Source organism: Balearica regulorum, chromosome 1 (genome assembly GCF_011004875.1).
Source record: "Balearica regulorum gibbericeps isolate bBalReg1 chromosome 1, bBalReg1.pri, whole genome shotgun sequence".
Classification (NCBI taxonomy): domain Eukaryota; kingdom Metazoa; phylum Chordata; class Aves; order Gruiformes; family Gruidae; genus Balearica; species Balearica regulorum.
Window position 1 is genome coordinate 866,909 of NC_046184.1, and position 15,048 is coordinate 881,956.

Genomic DNA, 15,048 nt, shown 5'->3' on the forward strand with positions numbered 1-15,048 from the left:
CTCGACCTGCTGGTCATGCCGCTGGGGATGCAGCCCAGGACACGGCTGGCCTTCTGGGCTTCAAGCACACATTGCTGTCTTATGTCCAATTTTTGATCCATCAGTATCCTTAAGTCCTTCTCTGCAGGACTGCTCTCAATCCATTCACCCCCTCAGTCTGTACTGACACTGGGGATTGCTCTGACCCATGTGCAGGACCTTGCACTGGCTTTGTTGAACTCCATGAGCTTTGCACGGGTCTGCTCCTCAGGCCTGTGAAGGTCCCTCTCAATGACACCCCTTCCCTTTAGCGAATCAACTGCATCTCTCAGGTTGGTATCATCTGCAAATGTGGTGAGGCCACACTCAATCCCACTGTCATTGATGAAGACATTAAATAGAAGTGGTCCCAGTATGGACCCTTGAGGGACACCACTTGTTACAGGTTTCCACTTGGACACTGACACACCGACTGTAACTCTTTGGACACAACCATCCAGCCAATTTCTTACTCATCTAATGGTCCATCCATCAGATCCATATCTCTCCAATTTTGTGGCCAGAATCTTGTGTGGGACCATATCAAAGGCTTTACAGAAGTCCAGGTAGATGACATTTGTAGCTCTTCCCTTGTCCACTGACATAGTCACTCCATTGTAGTGGGCCACTAGATTAGTCAGGCACAATTTGCCATTGGTGAAGCCATGTTGGCTGTCTCTAATCACCTCCTGTCTTCCATATGTTTCTATGTCTTCCAGGAGGATCTGCCCCATGATCTTACCAGGCACGGAGGCAAGGCTGACTGCTCAGTAGTTCCCAGCATCCTCCTTTTCACCCTTTTTTAAAATGGGCATGATGTTTCCCTTTTTCCAGTCACTGGGGACTTCACCTGACTGCCACAACTTTTCAAATATGATGGAGAATAGCTTGGTAACTATATCAGCCACTTCCCTCAGGATCCCGGGATGGAGCTTGTCAGGTCCTATGGACCTATGTATGTTTCTCAGGTGGTCTCAAACCTGATCTTCCCTTACGGTGGGAGAGACTGCCTTGAAGTTCAGGGGCTTGAGAGAAGTGGGAAGAGTAATTACCATTAAAAACTGAGGCAGAAGAATTGTTGAGTACCCCAGCCTTCTCCATGTCAGTTGTCACCAGTTCTCCTGCCTTACGTATTGGGGGAGGGGAGCTGTGGATTTTCTTTAATCTTCCTTTTCTGGCCAATGTACCCGTAGAATGCCTTTATTGTTATTTCTCACATCCCTTGCCAGTTCATTGAGACTTTGCAGACCTGGATGGTCCAGAACCTTCCACCCAAACATCAACATACACAACAGCAGGAGGCTTGCAGCCAACAGGGCGGCAATGGCACCCCATTCCCAGGCAGCAGCAACAAGACAGAAGAGGTAAGCTCTTCCTGAAACCCAGCTATCCCTTCTGTGGAAACACCAGGACACATGCACATACATACAGCATGCACACAACACACATGCTGATTTCAGTATGTGTATTTTTGCATGAAGCACAGAGTCTTCTAAAATATACAACATTGCTGAAGCACATGAAAATATATTGAAAAAACACAGGACAGAGGCCAGAAAAAAGTTCTACGTGATGAAAGTTATACCTCTATGAATGCTCCATTTTGAGTTGTATCACAAAACAAACTAGTATGTCTAAACATAATAAAAAATGTTCACGATTACTTAAAAAACCCCCTGATAATCTAGAAAAGTTACTGCCCCATTCTGCAATGATTAGCTAATTAATTTTTCTTTAATCTGCCTCACCATAGATAAGCCATCCTAACAAAGCACTTGTTCTCTACAAGCTATGGAGAGCTTGAAGAGAAGCACTCATAGGAAATGGGATCTCCCCATGAAGAACTATGGCTACTCTGAAAGAACTTCAGCAGTATTCATCGAGCTGCAGGATATAAACCCACCTTCCCTCTGTAACTCAAAAAGTGCCCTTCATCATCTCCTTCCAAAATGCTGGTAAGAAAAAACACCTCCTGCATAACAGGAAATGGGCTAAGAGAAACTGAAAACAGCTAGAGTTGCTGAGTTGTTATTATGAGCCCAAAAATTGGTAAATAGAATTTCTTCTTGTGATAAATGACTTGCAAAGATTCAACACCGTTTCCTGTTTATGCTGTCTTTAAGACACCTACTTAAATTGAGGAACTTCTAAATACTAAAATATTAAACACTAGAAATCACTAATAAAGTTAAGGAATACAAGGTAACTGCACAGCAGAAGAGGCAGGTAGATGAAAAAACAGGAATGTGAAAGAATATCCTACTTTCTCTAACAATTTGTGTTAGAGCCCAATAAAGAAAAAACCCAGGAAATTAAATCAAATCAGGGGCATCTTAGGCAGCTGACAGCAAAAAATAAAGCATAAAAAAATTTGCAGATTTCCAGGACAAAAGACCACAAAGGAGTGGATGCTCACTGCCAACTTTAAACGTTTCCAATTATTAAGCATCAAACAGAGTTCTGTTCTCCAGTTTTGGGCTCTGGTGGGGTGGTTAATGCAATTTTGGAACAAGCTAACGAAAGCAGGGCTCTCTTGGGCCTTTCCACCCAGCACGGACAGGAGGGCGCTCTGAAGCTGAACACCACATTTACTCCCTACTGCAAAAGCTGGGTTTGGAAAAGGTAGCACTGAACAGACCCGTGTAGGGAAGTCCATAAGAAAAGGTTAGGAAGTGAAGTATATACTCTCTTCACCACAAACAACTCGGTCACTAGCAAAGCTGATGGTGCGCAGCTGTAACTGAAGGAGGACAAAAGCAGAAGGGGCCCTCTCCAGAGCCGGTGCCTCTTCCAACGGCTGCGGCACTACTTGCTGACCAGAGCAGGAGAAGAACATCCTATCTATGCTGAATAATTTTGTGGTCTGCGCTATTTCCTCTTGCAGAATTGCCGAATCTTCTTACAGAGCTCAGCTTGGTCTTTATACCCTTTAAGTGTGAACTGCTTTCTGCATTTGTCTCTTCGTTCTTGTTGGAGAGGTTCCAGTCCTCAGAAAAGTAGGGCCTCAATGGCCCTACTATTTTGGTATCCCCAAAAACCTACCAACAAGAAGAATATCAGCACCATGTTCAACATCCAACAAGCTACCACATCCAAGCCACCTGTATCTGTCCGGTAGCAAAGAGGAGGGAACAACTAGCCTTCTCTCCACCAGCAGGAATTTGAGCTTTTTTCCCAAGTCTCTGCAGTACCTTTTAGTGCATTATGGTGCTCAAAGAACTGAAAGGCCAATTTAGCTGGGTGCTAAATATGCACATCTGTAGAAAGGCTGATGAATGTCTCTCTGCTCCAAAGAAAACACACTTTTGCCACAACTTTGACTCTTGGCCTTTTGCCTTACTGATGCGGTATCATCTCATGGCCAGTTTCAGTTATCCAGACACAGAACAACTAAGAAACATTAAAAGCCCGCTAAGAGGACTCAAAATGTACTCACCTTTGATTAGGCCCCACTCAAGAGAAGGCCAGCGGTACAGCTCTACCAGATTCTAACAAGATCTGTTATTGACATTTCTGATCAGAAAAGCAATACAGCGTATCCATACGGTTGCATGATTTCTCCTGCCTTCTCTCCCTGATAACCACTAACCTCCCATACCCCTTCCCGGCACAACGAAAAGTTCAGACAGGAACAGAGTAACTCTTTCATCGTCAACAGAACTGAACCTCTGCCACCATCAGGAGATACAGACTGAACACTAAAGACACATCAGAAAGCACCATGGAGAAACATTTCTCGAAGGTTTATAAAAGTCTGCTATATAAACATATACCAACTCATTTATGGTCACTACAGGTACTACCACCCTTCCCTAAGCCTTCTCAGTATTTGCAATTATTTATTCTATGTCCAGAAAAGCATCAGAGTACAGTAAAATGAGACTCCAACGTGCTGGGAGTTTCAGGGCTATAACAACAAGTAACGTCCAAACGCAGGAGTGTCAGAAGCAGCAGCCTAACCCAGAGTGCTAAAGGGATGAGGACATACTCAGGAATTGGGGTTTGTAAGTCTCTTTAATTGGAACAAAATCCTTCAAATTGCTACATTTCAACAAACTGCATTTCCTTAGGTCTAATGCTGAAATAGCCTATTCTGACTCTAATAGCAGTACAGCAGTTTTCATTTTGAAAGAGCTTTCTATTCTGAAGCTAAGCAAGAGGGAGTAGTTTGTCAAATGAAGAACACCCATTCCTCACCCCAGGTTGTCACTGTATAAAAGTCTGAGGTGGACTTTTGATTTGACCTTTGATACTGCTTCAAGAATGCATCTCCGGTGCTGGAAGCACCTTCGAGTACTGTCAGAGTTGCCCAACTATCCTTCTGCAAAGTGTCTGCTTACTCTACTTTCAAGCTATCACTACTTTGCACCAACTCACTCCAGAAATGGAGGCTTAGGTTGCCAGGCACACTGGATGTGTTTCTGTTTTCCTACCCTCAACATAGGGCTGAGAAGGAAAGGGAAGCATTTATTAACTCAGCAGGCAAGATGCCAAACAGAGCCCAAGGCTCAGCTTCCAACATCAGCTCCTGGCTGATGCCAATCTCCCCTTCTGTAAATGAAGAGGCTTTTGTGATTTTCTTGAAATACAGTAACTTCTTTGGTCAGGACTCCTTAATTTCTTGGATCTCCTCAGAAAAAGCAAAGCAGTGCCTCAAAGAAGGCCTGAAACAGCACTGAGACGCCCCATCGCCACAGGAAGCAATATGCTGCGTCAGCCTTCAACGAGAGCAGCCCCCCTGAAGTACAGGACCTGGACGCTGGAAAACATGCCCAGAGTGATCCTTTGCTGCCAAACCCCCTCAACCTTCTCTCATCGTTTCAGAGAATCTTAAGTCACACTTGAAATCCCACATTTGATAACTATCAGTGAATACATCCTCCAAACACACATAATCTTTTCAAACCCATTTGGGCTTGCATCCAAGAGCACTCTGTGACCTTAAACCATACCAAAGTTTCAAATTCTTTGGAAAAGTACTTTTTAAACCTGCCGTTTTGAATTCACCGGCTATCACTCCTCCTTCCATCCGTGTGGAGTTATAAACCACAGCTGCCTCACACTTTCTCCTTACCATCTCTCTCAGACGCAGAATTGGAATACAAACTGTTCAAGCAACACCAGTCAACTCGGAAAAACTGCTCCTCTATTAAAAGCAGAAGGAGGAGCAAAGCTGAAGTATAAAGACAACACTGATCACAAGGCCAGAGTGCAGTACACACACAATTTTGTCTGTCTACAGCCATGACACTGCGTACACAAAAATCATTGCTTTAAGTCACAATTGTTTAAGAAGTACATGAGGATGGTACAAGTTAAGGAGGAGGAGAAGTTGAAAACTTGAAGCTGTGTACAGCAGATAAATTAAAAGGAAGCTGCTCTGTAAGGTGATTTTTAGGAAATATGAAATTGGAAAGCTGTAATGTAGTTTTTTCTATACATAAGATGCTGGAGTTAAGTCTCAGTCTTTGTTTTAATCTGATCTCTACACTGAAATACTCAGTATCTTTATAAAACTTAAAAACCAAGGGTTCAACCAAAAAGGAGCATTTGATAAAAGTGGTACCTTTTTCTTAAAGATGATGGGTAAGTTCCTTGGATAAACTCAAGGAAGTAAAGAGAGACATAAGTGCTTTTCGGACCATGTCATTTTCTGATTTTACTAACCATACTGAACGAGGTAGTTGTCATTCTTTCACCTAACCTCACACCACACAAAGCTCATTCCTGCCACCTACCATGGTTCACTGGTTCTCCCCAAACTTGAGTTTCCAGTTTTGTAAAGCTGGGGAAGTCCTGAGCTGCACAAGGACGTTACAGAGATTAACAGCTGTGGACACTTAAAATAGGCTTTCCATAACTGGGTCTTTCTTCACCAAGCTGTTATCCCCCACCACTGGCCTGGCTTTATTTGCAGCAGAGGCAGAGCTCATTTGAGAGACCACCAGGCTGCTTACAGCCCTGTACAGATTCAAAACAATCCCTTTACACTGCTTCTCAAGTTCCACTCTCCTCCCTTAAACAACAAGTAAAAAAGAGCTAAATCAGAATACGAGAACATGAGGATAAACATGTTAGCGTCAAGGGTCACATTCCTGCTGCTCAAGATAACTCCTCCTGTTTTTCTTTTAAAGCTGTTTCTAGCTCTTATACTTGGGTGGTGGTGGGGAAGTTAAACGTACTCATTACAACTGCTGTAATGACCCGAGGCCTTAATTTCCCAAGCGCCTTAATCAGCTGTGCAGCAATTACTGGTACTGACCTTTACCACTTCCAATTGTCTCCAAATGACACCAAGGAATCCTGTTGTTCACGCTTAGCTTTTGATTCAGGTTTTCTAGATGTAAAATAAAAGATTCCAGTTGCTTATTCTCAAGGAGTTAATTCAACCACAGCGGCACAGTTGATACACGGGTGCAGGTAATTTTATCTGGGCAACAAGTTTACTGAACAGCTTCCTTAAGAGCCTATTCTGATTTACACTCAAAATAATCTAGAAATATGCTCAATCTTTATGCACAAACAACATTTTCCCTGTCCTCTGCATCTTTACTACTGTAACACCACAGAGTGCTAGAAAACTCTCGAAAGACAGCTCTGGTGCAAGAGAGGAGGGTCCAGCAACCTGGTCTGGGCAGGAGCAAACTACAGACCGTAAAATTCATAGTAGGGAGAAAGTCTTACAATTTATGTGCTCTGCTGTCCCAGGACAGTCATCTTTGGTGTCAAAACAGAATAAATTCACAATTTAGTCCCCTGGTTTGTCAGCTTTCTTCTGTTCTTGCTTGGAGTTGCAAAAATGAGACTTGATGAAAGCTAGGTGTGCTCGATGGCATCTATGACCAAGCCATTTCACTGAAGAGTGCCGCCAACAGGAAGCTCTGACAAATCATAGAATTTAAAAAAAAAAAGTACAAATTTTGTATTACAATTCACAGCAAGAAACATGTCAGGTTCAGAACATCCTGTGCAGAAGACTGATTTGATTCCTTCATGATAATGAGCAGCTTTTAAGGCAGGCAGGTGCTTTCCAGGCACGCAGGAAGGACCATCCTTGCTCTAGGTAGTACAGAGGAAAAAAAAAAAAAACCCGTAAAAAAAAAAAATAGGCTACTAATCAGATGGAGAACAAGAGAAAAAACTGAACAGAGGTGGCAAAAGGTGTTCCTTGGTTTTTATTTTTAAATTTACTGGGTTAATTGTTGTGACTTTTTGTAAACTCATCTCTAAACCTAGTGCATAAGAGTGATCCCTGGTGTGAACCAGGGAAGGGCAGTTTTGTCACCGCAGTGTTTGCTCTCTTCCTGGTCAGCAACATGTCCCTTAGTCATCCTCCTCTTTTGTGGGCAAGAAATAACACACACCCCACTCTGAGGAGGCAGGGTTTGTCAGTCCGGTGATTCAGTACAGGAACAGGGAGATGAAATATTTCCAACATTTTTCTAAACAAGTTAAATATCACCACCTTTCCCTTTTATTATTAAAATTAATTAACTGTATGTATTCTAAACATGTATCATGCACTAAAGCACGGCTACATTCAGATTTTAATCCAGATGGGGGCCACACACATTTCTACAAAAAGTTTATTTCCCCTGGTGTCTGCCCCATCTCAGCACTTCAGTCTCGGTCAACTGCACCACCAGCAAACTAGAAATACCTTTTGCTTTTTCAGGCAGAGATCTCAAAGCCCTTCAAGGTTGCCCACATTATTTCTGAACTAGAGTATCCAACGAAAGGAAAAACCATAATGATTTAAGGAAACAAGTTTTCCATAACTATATGCTACCATTTTTGAAGATTAACTGCTTTATGGAGAACATTTCTAAACGTGATACGTGTAGAATTAAACTGTCATTCAAACACCTGCTATTTGCCAACACCACACTGCAGGAGTGTTTTAATATTGAGAAGGTATGCAGAGGCTTCAATCAAGAATCCCTGGCTGCACAAAGATTCTGGGGTAGAGGTTTAAAAAGAGAAATTTAAAAAAAAATACAAATATTTCCTCTTACTATGCACGTTTCAAAGCAATCCCTACTTTTTGTCTTACTCCTCACACAAGTGGAATGCCCAAAGTCTCCCTTCTCCTCTGTGAGGCCAGTAATGCCCGTTTCACCTCTCTCGTCTCACCTCCTCTCATCCCTCTGCTCATCAGTGATTCCCACTTGTGCCCTGGGGTTTATTTTAGTTAACGACTGGGGAGCGGCAGGGATCTTTTAGAGCCTTCACCCAAGTTCCATTAAGTTTGGTACACAGGCCTCTACCTTTGCTAGAAAACATCAGGAGGAGTCTGCAAAAATAATGGGTGATTAAAAATGCACTGACTGAAAGACTAGTACTTCTACATACTGCAACACTTACGGTGCCTTGCAATGTTTCTTTGGCTGCCATAAAAAGAAAAATACACACTGCATCTCCTGCTTCCCCTAAAACTTTGAGTGAATTTTTGTCTTATTCTATTACCTGAATTCTGTATTTGCGTAATTTTGCCCAGGATTATTACTGTAGGAAGTTCCATGGATCCCATAGGCTACCCCAAGCCTTACTGAATACAGGCATATGCACAAAACCCCACGACATTTCCCAGCCTTTTAGAATGCTCTCAATACTGCGAGACCAGTAAAACTGAAGACAGAGGGCCAGCAATCACCATGGGCCACTCCTCTGGAAACTGGGAGGAAATTTCCAAGAGTTACTGATTTTTTTCTTTAAGCCCATTTAAGCTCATTCCTGATAAAATAAAACATTTAACATTTTCCACTTAGTTACTAAGTGGAAACGCATGGAAATGCTGAGAGAAGTACATTACCCAACTTGTTTCCAAACAAAAAGTATTTTTGAATACTTCTGATGTTCCCGTAACATCCTTTCTGTTACAAAACACAAAGGACAAACCTAACTTCAGTAGCTATGTCCCAGCTCATGGAGTCTTCCTAGGTGCCATTTAATCGAGTCTGTCTTGTTAGTCTTGACAGGTATGGATTCCTGATACAGATTTTGAGGTTATTTCATGATTAACGGTTTTGCTAAGTTTTAATACAAATTTTCTTTTATTTCTTCTATAAACATAAATACTTTTAAGCTTTACTACACAGAGCAAAAGAAAAGAAAATCAGGTCACAGATCACCAGGACTAGATGGCATTCACCCAAGAGTTCTATGCCTTTAAACCGCAGCTACCAAACAACTAATTGCAGGGAATAAAGTATCACTTTATTTAACCCGGTGAACTTGAAGCCTAAACCTAGCTTTTTACGCAAGCAGTTACACAATTTAAAAACCCCACAACGAAAACATACAGATGGACAAGGACAGTATGATCGATTGATCGATAGTTCATCTGAATCCCACAGAAGTATTTTGCACAGGCTTCTCCAAACAGCTTGAAAGAAAAGCTCACCTTCCTTTGTGAGTCAGCAGCTGAGTAAAACATAAGAAAGAAATCAAAAGCAAAGGAAAAAAACTAGAAAAATGCAGCAAGTAGGATCCCAAAAGAAACAGTGTTGCTCAATGCATTTGTAAGTGATCTCAGAAGAAAGATGAATAGCAAGGTAGTAACGTTTACTAGCGACAGAAAAATTACTTAGCTTAAACCTACCAAAGCTGTCAGAAACCGCTGCGGAATGATTTCATGCAAAGCAGCAGCCAGACAATGAAATGGCAGATTTAACTCAGTGCTGACAAAAGCAAAGTCCTAATCACAGGAGAAAACCCATGCCGAACCACGACTGCCACGCTAGCTAACGTTACTCTGAGCAGGGGCCTGCGGCCATCCCGTACTTTCCAACGGAAGCACCCAAATCTTTATTGCGGGCACACTACGAAAATAAATACTTGCAGGTTTCTAAACATCACCAACAGGGATTTGAGCAGCCACTGCGTCACTTCAGGTGAGTCTGTCTTTTTGACAAGAGGACGAGCAGGGGATAAGCAACTTGTCCCTGTCAGTTGTGTCCTGACTGGCAAATCCCTTCCTCTGGGCTTGGGTCCGTCTAACCCAGGAGCTTTCTGGGACCAGTCAAGGTCTGCAGTGTTCACTGGATCCTAAGGAAGTCTGTCATTCTCCACCAGTTCTGCAGCCAGGCTGTCCATCTGCCCCTCGCTCATCCAAGATGTATCCCACGTTCTCCTGGGCCGCAAGATTCTTTCCTGCCGAACTTTCGCACACTTACATTCTTCTGCCTCCCTATCCCGCAGTCTGGGCACCCCTTCCCCCAACTATGCGCAGATGGTCCCAGGAAGGAGCCACCTCCTCTCCTTCCGGAGGGCTTCGCCTGACCCTAGTGCCACAGTCAGGACAACGCAAACAAGCAGCCCTCCTCTGCGATGCATGGCAATCCTTTTGAAGAAACGTGACATTTTAACATACAAATAGAACAGATCCTGTTTGTTGCAGCCATTTGGAAATGATGTTGGAGCCACTGTTCACGGAGCTCAATATAGAGCAGAAGCCAAAGAGGTAAAAGGAATGTCAGAAGTTATTACAAGAAAGAATAAGCAAGTAAACAGAAGGCATGACATCATCTGACTATCGTGTGTTTGCATCTTGAGTGCTGGTCTGGTTAGCTTCCCTCAGAAGAGACAGCAGAGTTGGAACTAGTACAGCTGGTCTGATCAGCTTCTCTTAAAAGAGACTGAGCAGAACGAGACGCAGCACAGCTCCTAATGGAAGACGCATTAAACTTGACTTGATACATGACCATGGCTCAGGAAAACAACAGATACAGAGAAAGGCATGAATGGTATTAAGCAGGTGAATAAACAGTTACTTAGAGCTTCCTATACACCCAACAACAGGGACACCTCACAAAGTTATCAAGCAGCCAACTCAAAACCAGGCAGAAAGAAACACTAACTGTGCTCTGCATGGGAAGAAGAAACCCTGTGGAACTTACTGCCATGGATGGTTATGGAGTCCAGAAGCTTGACTGAGCTCAAAAACTCACCTGGTTACAGTAGTTCATAAAGACCAGGTTTCTAAAGGACCCTCAACTGTTCCACAGACACTGCTGTGTCAGAAAAATCACTGACCTGGGTGACTGTCAGACAGCGGGGGTGCCTGCCCTCCGTTTGTACCATTCCAAACTTTATCCAGGTACATCGTTAGCAGGAGCAGGTATCAGAGGGTCCTGAGCTAGTGGACCTCAAGGGCGACTGTCATTTCCCAGGCTGGGCTACACTGTTACTCTTGCCTACTATTTTTTATTTCTGTATCTCTCTCACTGGCAGAGATGACTATGAATGCCTGGGTACCACCTACACGCTCCAGTTCCTAGATGCCTTCCAGAATAATTCTCACAGAGTCACAGAGTGGTTTGGGCTGCAGGGACCTTTCAAGGCCATCTCGTCCAACCCCCTGCCATGGGCAGGGACCTTTCAAAGCCATCTCGTCCAACCCCCTGCCATGGGCAGGGACATTTCCAACTACATCAGTTGCTCAAAGCCCCGTCCAGCCCGACCCTGAATGTTTCCAGGGAGGGGGCGTCCACCACCTCTCTGAGCAACCTGTGCCAGTGCCTCACTGCCCTCGGCGTAAAAAAAGTTCTTCCTTACATCTAGTCTGAATCCACCCTCAATTTTCACCACTTTCAAGCCATCAGGTCTGACATGCTACATAAACATAACCAGCTCCATCAGCAGTAGCTCACCTAAAACCTGCACTTTTCTGCAACAAAACTCAGGATTTTCAAGAATGCCTTTAATTCATAACCTATTTCCCCTGGAAAACTTTGCTTTATGTAAAATCTCTTCCTTTTGTAGCATTAAGAAAGCTTTTCCTAACTGAACTGCCGATAGGAAAATGACCAAGTCAGCCAGCTCCACTGTCAGACCGGGAAGGATTGCGGTGCTCCCACAGGCAGCAGGTCCATCCCCAAATAATCCTGCGGCAGTGGATCCCCAATGTAATTATGTGCTGCATGAAAGGGCAGTTCCTCTTGTTTGCTTAAAACTGCCTGCTTGAGAACTTTATTGGATGCTTCCAGTTTCTCACCTTATGAAAACCTGTGAGTAATCATGGCCTATTCACTTTCACTACCCCAATGAGAAAACACACTGTGTCATTTCCATATTGCTACTTCTTGGAACAGCCACAAGCAGTTCCCAGAAGCACAGCCAGCCACCAGAAAGCAAAAAGAAGTTCCATCTTCTTCCCAACAATTATGTACATTAAATTAGAGCTCACATTTTGAGAAGCACTTACCAGTTAAACCCGGTTTTAGGGAGCAACCTGAACAACATACCATGACTGGACTGCAGACTCAACAACGGCAGAACTGAGCTTCTCGGCTGTAGGTAACCAGCTCTGAATCTCACCGGCAGGACCACCCCAGTGACACTACAGCTCCCTCTCAAATGACTCCAGGTATTAAATACCAAGAACAATCTCACTAGCAACCACCAGAACACATAATATAGCATGATAAAGCACATTGTCGTGACTGAGCTTAAAAAGGAAAAGTAGATAGATGTGCATACCTTCAGTAGAGGTTATTTCAAATGTGAAATCTTCTCCGCGGACAGAGAAACATTTGGGTTACAGTTCCTGGAATATACCCAGCTTCAGAAAATTATTTTCATCCAGTGTGAAATCTCTCTCAAGCTTCCTATCCTGGAAAATATTTTAGAAAGTTATTATTAACCAAAGGTAATTGAGGGCCAAAGATTGATTGTTTTTTTGCCCTCCTAAACAAACTTCCACGCAACCTTTCAGCCCAAAGAATAATTTGAGCAAGACCGTAGGCGACTAACACGCTTTGTGAAGCCATGTTGGACGTACTCCTGTCAGTGACCCCCCTCTGTAGCAGGGGGCAAACAGGTGCCTTCACGCCAAGCTGTGAGTAGGCAGGGGTTAACAGCCCCTTCCCCACCTTGGCCCTGGGCTCAGCTGCGAGCCTTGTACCTCATTCAAGAACACGTTTGTTTTCTTGACATCACTTCAAAAGAAAGTTATAGGTTGTCAAGGAAACCGAACGGTCATTTTCACTTGTTCCAAGAATAACGGCAGCAACAATACACATATTTCACATTCGGTCTGGGGCCCCCATCACCTTCAGGAGGCAGTGAGGGACTCGTGCCCAGAACACAGTTCTCCGTGCTGTCCGAAGGTGATTCACAGATGGGAAGCAGGCAAGAGAATAAAGCTTGGCTTAGGCTGCTGAGCTCCCCCCACAACTGACAGAGCTGGAGTGTAAGCAAACCTCTCTGAATCCAGGTATTCCTTTTGTATTGTGGGGTTACAACCAAACAGAAAATAACAGCAATCAGCCCCCCCCGCAGTACTGCGTCCAGCTCTGGGGTCCCCAGGACAAGAAGGACATGGAGCTGTTGGAGAGAGTCCAGAGGAGGCCACAAAGATGATCCAAGGGCTGGAGCACCTCTGCTGTGGAGACAGGCTGAGAGAGTTGGGCTGGTTCAGCCTGGAGAAGAGAAGGCTCCAGGGAGACCTTAGAGCCCCTTCCAGTCCCTGCAGGGGCTCCAGGAAAGCTGGAGAGGGGCTGGTGACAAGGGCAGGGAGGGACAGGCCAAGGGGAATGGCCTGAAGCTGCAGGAGGGCAGATGGAGATGGGATGGGAGGCAGAAATCCTTCCCTGTGAGGGTGCTGAGGCCCTGGCACAGGGTGCCCAGAGAAGCTGTGGCTGCCCCTGGCTCCCTGGCAGTGTTCAAGGCCAGGCTGGATGGGGCTTTGGGCAACCTGGGCTAGTGGAGGGTGTCCCTGCCCATGGCAGGGGTGGCACTGGATGGGCTGGGAGGTCCCTTCCAACCCAGGCTATTATCATTCACAGAATCCTAGAATGTTCCCACACTATCCCGATAAAAAGAGCACACTCACAGTATAAAGGCAAATACTCTGCATATCTAAGATGGCCTTGCAAACCTCAATGTTAGAATCCAGAGAAGGCATGACAGTGTAACAGAGAGCACCAGCAGAAAGAATAATATATTTTCTCATCTTTTTATCAGTAATTATTTAATTGGAGGTATTCACCCAAACCTGAAGTGATCAATTTGAGTGGAGAGTGTTCATGATTTTACTGTGCGTATTTAAGGTCTGTAAATTTGATGTCTTCCTTTCTCTCAGCATTTGTCATACAAAGTCTTTTAAACATTATAAATGATCAATTGAACATAAAACAGTGCAGCATAGATTTAAAATCATAACCTGAGGCCCAACAATTAAAGTGCTGCTGTGAAAACAGATTGAATTGTTTTCCAGAGAAATCGCCATTCACCTCGGATGTAGTCAGAGTACAGGAAGAATACTCTGACAGAGCTTCAGAAAAAGCTGCGCTTTTTGATTCTACATCTCCCCTTAAAGAGTCAAACTATGTTTTGGAAATTAATTTGTAGTTGTGGATATATTTGCTGTATTTCTACTTAAAAGCAAAGGGTGAGAAGAGCAGCTCTTAATAATGACTAAGTTTGGCAGAGTGTAATTTTTACTTAGAAGCCACTTTATTGTGGAAATTCAAAACATCTGCGCTATTCTCACACTTGTTTGTTGTTCTTGTGGTCAAGATAACCATGCTTCATTCCGCGGCTCCACAAGACACGTAATATTACTTCAGTTTGGTTCTGTTAGGCTTGTGCCTAAGTGCAGCACATGAGCAGTCCTGTCAGGCCAGCTGAGCCCAAGATCCAGGCTCAAGTTTACGTCACCCACGTGAAGGCGGTCGGCAGAAGAGCTAAGAGTGACTCCACGTGCAGAGCCCCGCGCTCCCTCAGCCACTAACGCCGAGTCCGTACAGTGAGACCCGTGGCAAACAGGAACGAGCGCCCACCTGGTTCCTAGTGACAGTGCGTTCACAGTGGTGCATCTTAAGGATGGGACCAGGTCACGCCTTGCTTAACGCCCTTCCCGCACTACAAACGATGGGAACAAGCCTACGGGACACTGTCTTCCTAACTTGAAAAAGAGTAAGAATTTAATCTGTAACATTTCCAGTGACTGACATCAGCCTCAGTTAGAAATGTCATCGTTAGTCTTCATGCCATATTCATCTCAATTTTTCTTCAGTATCTTCAATT

At 44.1% G+C, this 15,048-nt stretch overlaps 1 protein-coding gene across 2 annotated transcripts in view; it reads right to left on the bottom strand.

Annotated features, from left to right (window-relative positions):
• The window catches only part of PPP6R2 (protein phosphatase 6 regulatory subunit 2), a 118,476-nt gene that overhangs the window by 76,109 nt on the left and 27,319 nt on the right, over nucleotides 1–15,048 (bottom strand). The window contains exons 2-3 of one of the 2 annotated variants that reach the window (XM_075746686.1): nucleotides 12,499–12,631; nucleotides 6,281–6,355 (exon numbers count right to left, since the gene is read on the bottom strand). The gene's annotated coding sequence lies outside the window, so the exon portion shown is untranslated. The remainder of the gene's footprint in view (nucleotides 1–6,280; nucleotides 6,356–12,498; nucleotides 12,632–15,048) is intronic. The other variant, XM_075746592.1, reaches the window with a different exon arrangement.